Source organism: Mauremys reevesii, linkage group 8 (genome assembly GCF_016161935.1).
Source record: "Mauremys reevesii isolate NIE-2019 linkage group 8, ASM1616193v1, whole genome shotgun sequence".
NCBI classification, from domain to species: domain Eukaryota; kingdom Metazoa; phylum Chordata; order Testudines; family Geoemydidae; genus Mauremys; species Mauremys reevesii.
Genome location: NC_052630.1, coordinates 57,163,985 through 57,179,915, shown reverse-complemented (window position 1 = coordinate 57,179,915; position 15,931 = coordinate 57,163,985). Strand labels below are relative to the sequence as shown.

The 15,931-nt window shown below is 42.6% G+C and overlaps 1 protein-coding gene and 1 pseudogene across 1 annotated transcript in view; one reads left to right on the top strand and one right to left on the bottom strand.

Moving 5' to 3' along the window:
* The window catches only part of PLA2G4A (phospholipase A2 group IVA), a 368,660-nt gene that overhangs the window by 232,745 nt on the left and 119,984 nt on the right, over positions 1-15,931 (bottom strand). The gene's annotated exons all lie outside the window — the stretch shown is intronic.
* LOC120370305 overlaps positions 7,399-15,931 on the top strand; it is a 109,173-nt pseudogene continuing 100,640 nt past the window's right edge.

Below are 15,931 nucleotides of genomic sequence, written 5' to 3'. Positions count from 1 at the left end.
ACCCCACTAGATGCCTAGCTACATCTTCGGGTGCATAAAAACCTTAGAAACTCTGTCCTTAAGGCACTGACCTGAGGTCATTCAGGAAGTCCGGGGGGGGGGGGGGGAATAGAACCCAGGTCTCTCAGGGCTAGCTCCCTAATCACTGGACCAGCCTTTCTCTCTGCTGCATGTTGTAAAAGAGAGGCCTCTGATGGATGGGAGCAAAACCAAGAAAAGCAGCACATAGGTCAGGAAAGATGAAGAAAGAAAAAGAATGAGAGTCAGATGAGAGGAGAGCACTTAACCCCCAATGGGTGGCAGGTTCTGCCCCAGGCTGGGTTGCAGAGCAATGCCTGCTGTGCGATTTTAGATTTTAACTGAAAACCATTTTGTTTTGTTATTTTTTTGTTCTGAGTTTGAGAAGAGGAAGGAATGAGAAAGTGTTGTATTAGTATCAGATGTGATTATATATCAAATTATTAGGGTTTCAGCTGTATTCAGGCAAATTCCAGAACAAAGAATAGAAATTGCATCCACAGAGTCCATAAAGTTGACCATTATTGTCATGATTTGTGTTATTCACTGGGCATGATGTGTGTGCTCAGCACTGTTCAGAATATGCCAGAAAATGTAGTCCCTGAGCCAATGCATATAAGATGTGTAACTCTGGATAAATATCTGGCTCAGATATTTATGTATGGAGTGTATAGCTATTTGTAGGGATATTAAAGAAGGTTTATATTGAGCATGGTTTATATGAAAAATGAACATGGTTTATATGAAAAATGATTTATTGTTAGAAATAATTTATTGTTAATTGATACTTTATAACTTAAGATTTATGTTAGAAGTAAATTTGTGATTCCCAGCATTTAGCCTCTAACCTGCAAGCCACCAGCTGTGTCTGTGTGAAGCCTGCTCAAAGAGATACTTGGTATAAAACTTGTTAAGCTCAAAGAAATACTTTGTATAAAACTTGTTAAACATTAATTATCTCTAAGTAAGCCAAAACAGTAGCTGTTATAGTGTATAGATAGAGACCCCCACCCTCTGTAAGTTTTCATCTCACTTTATCTTTGCTTGTTAAAAGACAGGGAGTCTCACATAAATTGGTAACACCCCAAAAAGTAAAGAGACAGTGAAATAGATGTGATTAAGATAGAAAATGTATGTGACTGAATGGTTAGGGAGTCACCAGCCTGAAGAATTCAGTGTCGGCTGAAGAAGGTGTCAAGTGGGATCAACCAGATGACCCCCGGAGGGCAAACTGGAATCCACCCACCACACCTCAAAGGAAGGAAAAACAAAACACCTATTAACATGGAGCCAGCCATCTGCTGATTGATTTAGCAACAGCAAAATGAAGCAACTCTCATGAACTGACATAGGAATAAATTCCTATAAAACTGGACTCTAAAGACTGAGGACTTTGAGTCTATGGTTCTGATACCAACCTCCAGGAGCATCAGATGCATCTGACACAGACTCGGCTCCATCCTCATGACCAAGATACCTGGCCAGTAACTTGGCATGAGCAACATCTAGGCTGGTAACTATAACATCTATACAGAACCTAAATGAATGATTGTGTGAATAAATATGTGTGTGTGTGTATAAGGAATAAGTAGTAATAGAAACAAATAGAAAAACATTGTTTTTTGTTTTGTTATGGTATTTACAATAAATGTGGCATCTTTGCCTTATCCCTCTTAATAAGATCCTGCTGGTTTTTATTATATTGGTATAACATATTGACCACACGTTATCACATGTTCACTGTGATGTTTATATCTTTGAGTGGAGGCACTGATGTCAATAGATGTTTTACTTGATTAAGGACTAGAAGATTTGACCCTCCAGCTTTCATTCAAGAGGAACAGCTGCCCAGGCTCCTGTACTTGTTTATTTGACTTTCCTGTCTGCAGTGGCCCTGATATACCTCAGAAGTCTCAATTTTTTCCCCAACTTTAAAACATTGAATGTTTTTGGTGTTGGATTTAAAATATTCTCCTGTGAAAACTGGAACTCAGTCACTGCAGTGTTGTGTTTAAGAGCCTTCTGGAAAGTAACTAGCCTTTAAACAGAAGTGCAGTGTTGCCAACTCATGATTTTGTCATGAGTCTCATAATAATCATTGTTTTCCTTAAGCCCCAGCTCCTGGAGTCAAGTGATATGTGATTATTTCAACCTTCATTCTTAAAAAAAAAAAAAGGTTTTAGCCCTTCAGGCTGTGGAGAAAGCTTCAAAATGTGACCCCAGTGCACCCTCAAGGTTCAAAAAGCAGAATGTAAATAAAAATAACACCAAATCTATTATTTTTACATAATCTCATTATTTTAAAGTCCATCTCCTGATTTTTGTGACCCAGATTCTTGATTTTTGAACATTTGGGTTTGGCAATACTATGAAAGTGACTTGAAAGTGTCAGTTTCACTCCTGTTTAAAGTTATTTTCTAGTCTATTATTTGTAGTGGGGTAAGACCCCTAGAACCCCAGGCAGGTACAGTATAAACCACGGGGCCTTGCCCTAATAGGGTGTTTCCAAAAGTTAAATGATCTATTCCAAGCTTGATGAACTGGGGGGGTGGGGGGAGTGATAGAAAGTAATCTAGGTTTTTCTATAATTGTTTCAGTTGCTGTATTCAAGCATTAGTAACAAAGTAAGAATATACATTCATTTTTTAAAACTAACCAGTGTCCCTTAAGTGAATTGACACAAGATGTCAGAACAAGTATTAGAGCTGAGTGGGTCTAATATTTAGTTTATTTTATTTTTTATATAGGAATTAGAAATTATTATCTGACAGGAGCACTGTACCTAAGTTATCTGCAAAAAAACCAAGGAAGTTTACAGGTGCCCAAGTAGCCTTTGGAATCACGGTTAAAGTTGCCCCTCCCCCCAAGATCTGAAATGGCACCCCTGCACATACCTTGCTGGTCCCTGCAAACCTGATTCTGGGAAAAGAACCTTATTACCTTCTGATCAATTGGCAATCAATACAATTATTAACAACCATTATAAGGCGTCTGGCAACATCCTGTCCTTTGGGGATTTCAGCACTTATCCAGTGAAAAATTGTAACTCGAATGACCCAGACATGTAAACACGGATTAATCCCAACCCACCAAAAGTAAATGCAAATACTAGTTTTTTGCTCTAATTTGCCACTGACCACAGTAGTCGAAGGTCATTGTGACCATGAAGAAAATATCCACAGATCTACCTAGGCCTGATGAATATGATCATCATGCAGTCACATGAGAGGATGTTGTGGGTCTTTTGCAGTAAACATGCACTTAATTTTTAAACATTTTCAGTTTTGTTCATATGTTAGGTTGAGTTTCCTCTGACTCTTCATTTTTGTAAACATCAGTGCCTGGAATAAACTCTGTGCAGTTCCTGCTTTCAGATTATCAAGTGTCCTAATGTTCTTTTGGATATATTGGGCTAATATCCAAGGGAGAATCTCAATTTAAAAGCTTTAGGCACTTCCAGTGTTATAAGTAAGGAGGATTTATAGATTTTTCAATTGCTTTTAAGTTTAGATTTCCTTCCACTCAGCCATTGACAATTTAGTTCTTTCTCACAATTGCACTTCTGTCACTGCCTGGAAAAAGCTTCCGCAGCTATGGTGATTTAAAGGGATGAATCTAAGCTTCAAAGTTTGAAAGAGTTCCAGGATGTTCCATAGTTCAATCTATTATGGACAGACATGCAGACAGGCAGGCACACTTCCGTGAAGGCTGAAGGGCACTTACACAGCTTAACCCAAGCAAAGGTGAAATCCTGGCCCTCTTGAAGTCAATGAGAGTTTTGCTATTGATTTCAGTAGGGATAGGATTTCACCCAAAACATTTTTAAACTTTCCAATCATAATTAAGGGATCCAGCTAATTTCCCACCACCGGGTAATAAATGACCATTCACTATGAATCTGTTTCTGTCACCTCTTCATCCTTAACTTTGTCCATATAAACCTTCAAGAACTATATTTATTTCCCATATGCAATCCGGTCAAGCCAAGCCAACAGCATTCTTATCAACAATTTTCAAGGCATGAAGGCCTCTAGGAAGTGGAGTCATTTTACAGTCCTCAACATTTGTGTCATGGTTTGTGGCTGCCCACACTGACATAGTGGACTGTCTCTAAAACACCACTGAAATTCTGCTGCAGCACAAATTCCATGTATGGTACAAAACCAGTTGAGAAGGCCAGAACTAAGCCCTTGTTTACACTACAAAGTTTTGTCAACACTCAAAAATCAGCATAATAAAAATCAGAAGGTCATGTTCACACTTGCTCCCTCTGTCGGTAGAGTGCGTCCACAGTTGGGGCACTATCATCGACAGTGTGAGCAATGCACTGTGGGTACCTATGACAGTCCAGCTCAACACCTTCTGTCAGTAGGTGTTGTGGGAAGGCGAAGCGGATGGTGATGCATCTTGGAACCAGACTCAATGTCCCATGTTGAATTGCTTTCTGTCCCAGCACTCCACGGGCTTCCAGCTTCCTTTCGTGGCATTTTTCAATGGCCCTTTTTTGCTGTGCACCCCAGCATCTTTGTGAGAAAGGACAGATCCAGCACTGCTCTTCTATGTTCTTGTGACAGTGTGCTGGGCAAGAACTGCTGACTTGGCCCTCTGTCACGCCAGCTCCCATTAAGGGAAGGAAATTGGAGCTAGCTAGAGAAATCCTGTGCCTAACTGGGGAAAGAGAGACAGCTGCCCGCCCAATTAGCCCAGGGCTATATAAAAGGCTGGAGTAAGGAATTGAAGGGAGGGAGCGAGGGAGTAGAAGCTGACCAATAGCTCTTCCCTCCTGGCTGCAGACACTTAAACTCAAGCTGTGTATGTTAAAAAGGTGGTGGGAGCACAACCTGTAAATAAACGGCATCAGTGGTTACTGAACCCCAGAGTCTCCAAGTGACTTTCTCAGCATAGCAGGGGCAGGATCCAAGAGGGCCTTGCAGCACCCTGCTACACCTTGGGGCTCCTCTGGGATCTTGTGCCAGAGCAAGAGTTTGGCAGCCTGGAGATGGAGACCCTGCAGTGGCTGGTAAAGCAGCAGGAAGAGGTACAAAAAGCTATGCAAACCTTTCAGCAGTCCCACCAGCTGGAGAGGCAGGCCTTGCTTAGCTGGCAAGTGAGCAGCAGAAGACCCAGAACTTCAGAAAAGCAGACTTTGACTCCCTCAGGGAACTGATGGGCAGGATCCCCTGGGAGAATAACATGAGGGGGAAAGGAGTCCAGGAGACCTGGCTGTATTTTCAAGAATCCTTATTTAGGTTGCAGGAACAAGCTATTCCAATGTGTAGAGAGAATAGTAAATGTGGCAGGTGACCAGCTTGGCTTAACAGTGAAATCCTTGCTGATCTTAAACACAAAAAAGAAGCTTACATGAAGTGGAAGATTGGACAAATGACCAGGGAGGAGTATACAAATATTGCTCAGGCATGCAGGAGTGAAATCAGGAAGGCCAAATCACACTTGGAGTTGCAGCTAGCCAGAGATGTTAAGAGTAACAAGAAGGGCTTCTACAGGTATGTTAGCAACAAGAAGGTGGTCAGGGAAAGTGTGGGCCCCTTAATGAATGGGGGAGGCAAACTAGTGGACAGAGGATGTGGAAAAAGCTAACGTACTCAATGCTTTTTTTGCTTCTGTCTTTGTGAACAAGGTCAGCTCCCAGACTGCTGCACTGGGCAACACAGTATGTGGAGAAAGAAGTGGTTCAGGACTATTTAGAAAAGATGGATGAGCACAAGTCCATGAGGCCAGATGCACTGCATCTGAGGGTGCTAAAGGAGTTGGCGGATGTGATTGCAGAGCCATTGGCCATTATCTTTGAAAACTCATGTCAATGAGGGGAGGTCCTGGATGACTGGAAAAAGGCTAATGTAGTGCCCATCTTTAAAAAAAGGGAAGAAGGAGGATCTGGGAAGCTATGGGCCATTCAGCCTCACCTGAATCCCTGGAAAAATTATGGAGCAGATCCTCAAGGAATCAATTTTGAAGCACTTAGAGGAGAGGAAAGTGATCAGGAAAAGTCAGCATGGATTCACCATGGGCAAGTCATGCCTGACTAACCTAATTGCCTTCTGTGAGGAGACAACTGGCTCTGTGGATGAGGGGAAAGCAGTGGACATGTTATTACTTGACTTTAGCAAAGCTTTTGATACGGTCTCCCACAGTATTCTTGCCAGCAAGTTAAAGAAGTATGGACCGGATGAATGGACTACCCAGTGGATAGAAAGCTGGCTAGACCATTGGGCTCATCGGGTAGGGATCAATGGCTCCATGTCTAGTTGGCAGCTGGTATCAAGCAGAGTGTCCCAAGGGCTGGTTTTGTTCAATATCTTCATTAATGATCTGGAGGATGGCGTCGATTGCACCCTCAGCAAGTTTGCAGATGACACTAAACTGGGAGGAGTGGTAGATATGCTGGAGGGTAGGGATAGGATACAGAGGTACCTAGACAAATTAGAGGATTGGGCCAAAAGAAATCTGATGAAGTTCAACAAGGCCAAGTGCAGAGTCCTGCACTTAGGACGGAAGAATCCCATGCACTGCTACAGACTAGGGACGGAGCGGCTAGGCAGCAATTCTGTAGAAAAGGATCTAAGAGTTACAGTGGATGAGAAGCTCAATATTAGCCAACAATGTGCCCTTCTTGCCAAGAAGGCTAACGGCATTTTGGGCTGTATAAGTAGGGGCACTGCCAGAAGATCGAGGGACGTGATCATTCCCCTCTATTCGACATTGGTGAGGCCTCATCAGGAGTACTGTGTCCAGTTTTGGGCCCCACACTGCAAGAAGGATGTGGAAAAATTGGAAAGAGTCCAGCGGAAGGCAACAAAAATGATTAGGGGGCTGGAGCACATGATTTATGAGGAGAGTCTGAGGGAACTGGGATTATTTAGTCTGCAGAAGAGAAGAATGAGGGGGGATATGATAGCTGTTTTCAACTACCTGAAAGGGGGTTCCAAGGAGGATTGATCTAGACTGTTCTCAGTGGTACCAGAGGACAGAACAAGGAGTAATGGTCTCAAGTTGCAGTGGGGGAGGTTTAGGTTGGATATTAGGAAAAACTTTTTCACAAGGATGAATCTAGGAGGGTGGTTAAGCACTGGAATGGGTTATCTAGGGAGGTGGTGGAATCCCCTTCCTTAGAGGTTTTTAAGGTCACGCTTGACAAAGCCCTGGCTGGGATGATTTAGTTGGGGATTGGTCCTGCTTTAAGCAGGGAGTTGGACTAGATGACCTCCTGAGGTCCCTTCCAATCCTGATATTCTATGATTCTATGACCCCAATGCCTTCTTAGGCATTTTTGAGAGGGTAGCCATGGGGGCATAATGAGATAGGACAACCTAGCCCCTGCAGCTGGCTCCCTATCTGGTCGGCGAAGCCCAAGCAACCTATATGGCTCTGAGTGAGCAACAGGCCAGGAGCTATGAGATAATAAAGGCAGCCATCTTAGATTGGATGGGGCTGTCTGCCGAGAAGTACCGCCAGAGGTTCCGGGCGGCAAGGTAGACAGGGGGTTTGCAGCCCTGCTCGTTTGCCCAGAAGTTAATGGACTGGACCACCCAATGGCTGAGACCTGACTCCCAGACAGTGGGGGAGATCATAGACACACTCATCCTAATACGGTTTTTACATGGCCTCCCTGAGAACATAAGGGTATGGGTGAGATGGCACCAACTCAGCCCCTCCACAGTTAGGGAAACCCATTTCTGCAAAGCTGTCCACTATTTCATGCACATTTCCCAGGTCCAGCTATCATTATGAAAGTTATCCAAGGGGGTGGAGTGGAGGGGAAACCGAGAAGTCCTGGAAAGTGGAAAGGACTGTGTGGGCAGAGTTGGGGTGAGAAGAGTTCATGGAGAAGAGTTCTGACTGTGCTGCAGGGGGGGCGGGCATGGATCTGCTCAGTCTGCAGCATTATTAAGGACTTCAACATCTGCATTTGCTCCTCCATTACTTTTATCATCTGCTCAGTAGCATCCTTAACAAACTCCTGATTTTCTATTCTGCCCTGCCTTTCGGCTTTGCACCAATCCTCGCGTTCTCTTTTCTCTGCATTGGAGGAGCTCAGTACCTCCAGGCAAGATCCATTAAGGTACGAAGGCACCAGACCAGGTTTATTGTTGACAAAGCAGGGTAATCGCACCTGGCAGACTCTACAAGGATACTAAGCCCATGACAATCGACGCAGCTCAGTGAATAGTAGGACTTTCCATTCCCTCCTCAGCTGGACAAAGATACTCCCTCTGAGATACATCTTTATACCGTGATACAAACAAGTTAGCACTGCCTCTGACATAGTTAGTTACTGCCCCCTGACATGGCTAGTTGTCTTGTACATGTTGGTTTGATTAAAACATTCCTATTATGTACTGTCATCCTGACCTTATCTTTTAGGAGGTGTCATTGTGTTCCTGTTATCTTTGGGGAATGTTTTTGTACCATCCTTGATATCGGGATGTTCTGGTACCACTTGATATCGGGATGTGTTTGCGTGAGTACTCTGTGCTTAGCACTTCTTTGGAATGTGTATTTCTGCAATATCAGCCCCGTTCTTAACAGATTGTGTGAGCAAGTCTTGCCTCTAATACAAGGCCTCTAATATAAGGGCTTATGTCTCAGGTTCTCTTCCTACTACACAGTCACCTAGGGAAAAAATTCTAAAACTCGCCCACACTTTTCCACAGGCAGAGAGTCATGCTAGCAGATATCTCACTGCTAAGGTTAAGCAGGGAAACAAGGGTATGTCTAATACATGCTTGTGGCTTCCACCCAGCTCCCTATGCTGCTTGCCTATGTTCCACTTTGGTCCCTGCGCAAGTGAGTACCAAACGGCATGGGAAAGTTTCCTACAATGGGGGAAGGAACAGAGCTGCTCTGCCAAGGAACCTTCGGCAAAGGATTACTGAGTACCTCCTGGAAACTTTCCTGGAGATCACTCAATGCACGGTGAGATCTCACCGTACATCAACACCCTCTTCCACCATACTGATTAGCTACACAGGGAAATGTCCAGCTCACAGAAACACAGCCAGCCTCCCACATTTCTATGCCCTGAACCCACCTCCGCACTACACGAACCACAGCCATTTACCAGGTGTCTCCTCTCCTGCTTCTTGAACAGCATATTTATTCACAGCTATGCAAGATCTCAGCTGAATAAAATCAAACAAAATCAGCTGGGCAGTGTGGAATTGGTGGATCTCTTAACTAAAGATAGGGCTTCTGTTTTCAGAATTTATTTTAAGCAATTTTTTAGCAATTTTGATGTCACTATCCAAAAACTGAAGTTTTTCAGGGCTCTCTTTGTATATACTGTAATGAGTAATCATGTTGTAATGTTCTCTTGTGCATTTTAACATAGCATTGTTTCAAACAGCACTACAGATATCACACTAGGGAACCTTTAGGGCATACCAACAGAGTCTACATGAACCAATTAATGCCCAATATGTTTATGCGCTTTAGAAAATGTAGCCCTGTAGTCCACATTACTGCTCCGTATAAACAAGCCCTGAGATACAAGCAGCTATTTCCAGCACTTATTGGATAAACAGTGATTTTTTTGAATTCGAGGTATTTTCATCAGTGTTTTATCAGTTAAAACCTAAAATTAGAAGCCTTAACTGCAGATTACCAGAATTTGACCAAGATTTTCAGAAGCAACTAGTGATTTGAGGAGCTTCAACTTGAGGACCCAACTTGAGTCACTTTGAAGAGCCTGATTTCTGCCAGGTGCTGTTGACAGCCCAAAAGACCTGTTTCCAATGTCTAGTGGTTCCTTTTAAAATTAACAACTACCAGCTCAAGTCCCAACCCAGATGCCTGGGAAAAACTAAATACCTTCCCTGGGCACCCACCATGGGCAACAGTTCCCCTCTCACAAGCCTTGAATCTGTGTGTATAACAAAGAAAATTCTGTTAAGGGGAAAAGGAACATGGCATTAATTTGGGAAAACACATGCATGATAAACCAACCAGGTTTATATGAACAGTAAAGAAGACACACACCCACCCATCCCCACAGTACTTTGGGCAGTAGTTAGCACTCGACACTTTCTGAAAATCAAGCCACCTAAGGTCACCTTTGAAAATCGTAGCCTGTTTTATTAGAATATGTATAATATAATAAGGAATTTAAAACTATGTAGCTATGTGCTAAGTGTAGTGATTGTTAACACCCTTTCAATCTGAAATATAGTTAGGGTGGAAACCTGAACTATACCCTCTCCCTCAATACAAGTTAGCAACATCCTCTATAGCCATGCAGTTGTAGGGGAAAAAATGGATGATGATCCTTCAGTGCACTCTGAATTTGGAATTCCAAAAGTTCAGCAGTGCCTTGGGAAACAAAACTGAGCTTCAGTATAGCTAAATATTTTTATTATTAGACTTCAAATCAATCTGGATGTACCATAGAATGAAGACAGCTTGTGAACAAAATGTTAAACCTGCAAACAAATCATTATACTGTACCTCATCTAATGATCTTAAAAGCATAGGTGCTGGAACTAGGGTGTTGGGGGTTCTGCTGTACCCCCAGCTTGAAGTGGTTTCCATCATATGCAAGGTTTACAGTTTGGGTTAACGGCAGCACCCCCACTATATAAATTGTTCCAGCATCCCTGCTTAAAGTGCTTTCCAAAACATCCATTCTCGCAGTCTTGGCAGGTAGGTAAGTTCTATTTATAGACTAGCAGACTTAGGGACAGATGTTGGTGGAGTTACTTAAGGCAATGGTGATTATGTAGCAGAGTTCCATATAGAACAATGAATTTCCGATTCAGTTTCCTTCTCTCAGCATTAGATTACAGGCCAGGTCATCTGCTTTTCACCAGCTATGGATCTGGGCCCACATTCTCAAATAACTCTAATTCTGTGGGGCAGGGGAGGGAATGGAGGGTCAGATGGCTATTAAGAGGCTAATAATCACACATTCAGTGGAAACATCTTGTTCTAAAAAGCATGTGAAACATTTTAAAATACTGAAAAGAACTTTTTTGTAGGAGAGAAAGGAAGTTGGCAAAACTGTCCCACACTCCTTTCTGGCTATTTTAAAAGGTTGCACCAATTTAAATACACTTCTCTTCAGAAAATAAGATCTTATTCCGCATTGTAGAATTTTAATAGTTTCAGTGAATTATCACTGGATCATCAGCGTTACTGGGAACTTCATTAAACAGCTCTTTCACAATCTGCTTGAGCAATACATCATCAACAAAATGCTGCAATAGCTGAGAAGAAATTTTACTTTTGCATTCCATATCTTTGCAACATGGTTCTCTATATACTTAATTACTTCCTCTTAACAGTAGCTACTACAAATTGCTTTATTTTTACAGCAAAATTATACAATTATATAAAAAGACTAATCTAAATTTTCCATGCAAACAAACATACATACACTGATTTTTTTTTAATTTGCTGGATGTTTATTGAAAACACTATGCAATGTAACAATTAGTCTGTAACAAAAAAAAATTAAGTACTACAACTTGTCTTGTTTTCATAATCTTAGGGTTCCATTCTCCCCTACAGGTAAATAACCCACAAAGGGGAGGGAAACTCCACCAGTCTGAAACTCAAGGAGTTTTCTTTGAATCCTTTCATCGGGAGAATAAGCCTGGTTTGCTCTAAGAGGGAAGAAGCTGGGGGTCTGGCCTATTTAATATGAGGCTCCTCTGAGATTTAAGGTTCTCAGAAGATCTGCAGGATACTAGCATCTTCATGCAAGCAGAGGAGTAGTATTTCCAGGGATCCTGCCACCACAATTCCCTCCCCCCGCCCCCAGCTTTTAAAGCAGTGGTTTCATAATATGGAAGGAGAAGCAACACAGGCTAATACAGCCTGATTGCAATCACATGCATTGCTTTCCCTCATTCGTTTGGGTAGTAGGAAGAAGGAAAGAATCCAGATGAGCCTAGCCTTCTCTCCCTACCCATCGCTTCCCACCTTTATGTAATTGGAATCTTACTTTGCTCCCAGGGTTGGGCTTACATGGGCTGGGAAGAAGTGGGAAGCATATGTAACCCACATACCTTGTGGGTGTGTTCTGTCCCCCTCTTGTGGCACTGAGACCACTTAGAGATTAATGAGTCTGCTACAGCCTTAGCTAAGAGCCATGTGGCTTTTAGCTCATGCACTAAGCTTCAGAGGTCCCAGGTTCGAGCCCACCCGCCAACAACCGGGGTCTGTCAGCATTACACATACACACAAAATGGTATTCCTCTTTCCATTGGCACAGGCTTTCCTTCCCGTTGTCACAGACTGGAGCGTGTTTCCTTTTCCAATCTGGTTAATATTGTTACCCATTCTTCTGACACCAGAGTCTCATTCTGAATACCACTGTGGCCCTGCTGCCAAGCAGTAGTAGCTGTCCAGGTCCTTTTAGGTTGACTTCAGAGCAAAGAAGTGACTGAGTATACTTTAATTGTAACACGCTTTACCTATACATATATAGCAGTCCTGAAATGAGATGGTCAAATGGCATCCAGGACAATCCTTCTTTCAGGAATCTCAACCCATGAGTGTTTCCAAGGGAATTTACCTCAAGAATTTACTCTAATCAGAGCCCAAGACTCTCCTGCTGCTCACACAGCTCCCTCTCACCCGAAACTGCCTCCACATAAAAGCCTTGCATAACCTAAAACCAACCAACAGCAGGCCTAGTAGCTGGGGTCGGTGCCATAGTCAGTCATCGAGAGCCTAAGCCAAAGGTAAAACCAGAAGGCAGAAACTGGCTACCAGAGGCTAGGGTTGACCTGGGGTCCATAGTCAGGAGCCAGAGCCAAAGGTCAAACCAGAGGTGAGGAACTGGAGCAAACAGGGTAGAGAGCAAGGAGGGGGTTCAAGACAGGGGCAGGACAGGGGTGAGGCTGGATGCAAGGCTGGAGCATCATGAACAAGGTAACAGAGGAGCAGGCACAGTGGTGGGCATGAGCACTGTGGAGCCAACAAGCTGCTGCTGCTGATGGCTGGCTGAAAAGCCAGTCTGCTGGCCTCTGCAGCCAGTCAGGTTACCTGCTGCAGGCCAGCTATACTTATGTGGCTGCCTCAAGACTAGCTGTGCTGCAGGCCCTGATTCCTGACACAACCCAGCATGTCTTCCCAGTAATCAAATCTTGCTTGCATGGTAGGAAAAAGATTTTGGAAGACTGCATGTAACAGTGTCACAGGTAAAGCCTGCCATAACAATGCTTTCCATCATTACATTCAGTTCTATTTAGACTGAGTCTGAAATGTCTGATGGTACCAAATTATTCTAGTTTATATCAGAAAATCCTACTCAAGGTTGTAATCTAGTTTACAAACATAAAAATATGCAAAACTCAGGGATAAAGATCCTTAAAACAATGATCACATCCTTCAACCCACACATTCAAACAAAGTCAAACAAAACAGATGAGTCTTGCAGCATGCTTCAAAGGTCAACAAATACCAATTTGATGGACCAAGAGTACGAGTTCAAGAATCTCTTGGGAAATGCCCTGCCAGCAGCCCACTGTGAATTAAACTGGGATGTTGTAGCAACTCTGCTGATGACAATTGTGGAGATGTCATATGAACAGATAGTTTGTCTCAGACAACCATATCCCAAACCACATAATCCTCTACAGGTAAAGTACTCAACAAAAAAAGCAAAGGGTTACATTTTCATAAGCACCCAAGAGACATAGGAGCCTCTCTCCCTCCAAAGTGACTTGGCACTTAGGAGCCTAAATCTCAACAACTTTCTAGGGCTAAAACTAAGCACCTAAATCACTTTTGAATATGGGACTTTGGACTTGTCTACACAGAGGAGTACTGAACTCTATGGAGGTACGATTTCTAAAGCACACTACTATGTTATACGTTAATTGGTCTGTGTAGACCTGTGGGTGCACACTTAAGGTTCCCTAGTGCACTTTAACATCATACTGTTTCAAACAGCTCTATGTTAAAGCACATTAGGGAACCTTTAGTGTGCACCAGCAGAGTCTACATGGAGTAATAAAATGTAAAACTTATTCGTGCACTTGAGAAATCACACACACAGACAAACACACACAAAGTGCATTACACTGACACGTAGGCAAGCCTTTACGCTCCAACGTCATTTAGGGCCTTTGGAAAATTTTACTCTAGGACCAAGACAAGTTAGAGTAGAAAATGGGTGATTAACGGTTAAGCCACAGAGAATTTCTGACTAAATCAATAAAACAATAGAGGCTACAGGGTGGGGACTACCGGGCTGGGTCAGGGGAAGGAATTAGATCATATAACAGGACTTCTACCACTAGCCTGTATAATTCTATGCAACAGTAATAGTGAAATATTCTATTGGAGGAAGGAAAAGCCAATGACTGGACAAAGCTGATATAAGGCATGCACTATACAACCATAACCCTTAGATTGCAACTCTCTCAGGGCAAGGATCTCTCTTGGCAATGTAATTATTTTGGTTAATGACAATTATTTTAGGTTCTTCACTAATCAGCCTCTTGAGAGATGGTATTTTTCTTTCTTTCTTGCCTACTCTTCATGACTATTTTTCTAAAGATGTGAGTGTCTCATGGTATGTATACAACATAATCATTTCACAACTGTCAATGGGATTCTTAAACTCAGGGAAATGATTTTAATGTTGTAAAAATACTTATGGAGCAGTCAACATGAAACAAAACCATGCAATGATATTCAGCATGGAAATATACATATTTCTTAAATAGGTACTGTCACGCAGTCTGGAATGGCTCATGACCATGAATGCCTACATCAGGGCAGACTGTCAAAAACAAGGCAGACACCCAAACTGGTGGAGTGTTGTATAATTAGATTTCATCAAGCCACTGTACCAGTCTTACCATGGAGTCACAGACTGTCCCCTTCGACTCTCCAAATTCTAGCTTGCCACCCAAACAAAATTGACTTAGTGATAAATGGTCACTTACACCAAAAATCACATAACATTCAGGTTATTTCCAGTCCCAAGAGACCGGTCAATTACCTCAGGTCAATTGGTACTCTAGATCTTACACCAAAGACAACACCTGTAGCCAATCCTGTAACAAACTATCTAAAGGCTTATTAACCAGGAAAAAAGGAATAAGACAGCAAGCAAACTTACCATCTAAATCCAAAGAGTGACACAGTTGTAGTGATCTGTCAACTCAAAGTGTCTTTCAGGGCAGACCCAGGGGTAACACCTGAGGATCTTTGTCGCAGTTTAGTCTCTGGCCCTGGCAGAGTTCAAAACAGCAAAGAGAGAGATGGAAAATCTTCCTGTGACTGTTTTTATTTTCTTCATTCAGCTTCCAAGTCTATAGGATGAGCTTCCTTGCAATGTAGCATTTCACAGGTCTGATAGCGCCATTAACCAATTCTTTGTATTGAGATGTTCCCTGATGGCCCAATCTGATTTTGATAGTCCTTCTGGATGGGCAGAGAGAGGGGACAATTCCCATGCCTGAGTTCACATATTTTCTTATAGCGTGGATCACAGACATTGCAAGTGAGATTAATGCATGCAGCAACTCATGAGCACTTCATGGAGTCGAAACACTAAGTATATTCTTATAAGAAACCAACATTTATTTTGAGCAAAACTAACATGCAGGTGAACTGGTCTGGTCTCCAGCTATGAGTTTGTCAGTTCTTAGCTTATACCTGCAGCCTGGGCAAGAACTGACATCTGGCCTACCAGCATCACAGGTACATTTTGCAACATGTGCTTATTACATTACAAACACAACAACAATACGCAACAGCAGAAATCTCCCCTACTCACACAGAGCTACTTAACCTCATTTAGCTCTATGGAGTTCAACAATAAAGTGGAACAAAATGGATGGGACTTTACTCATAGCCCTTTTCATGTAGTCACTTTATTTTCAAAGTCATTTAAGGCAAAAGTTGTCTTTTCACCAGTTACTCACAACAGGCTACCTCA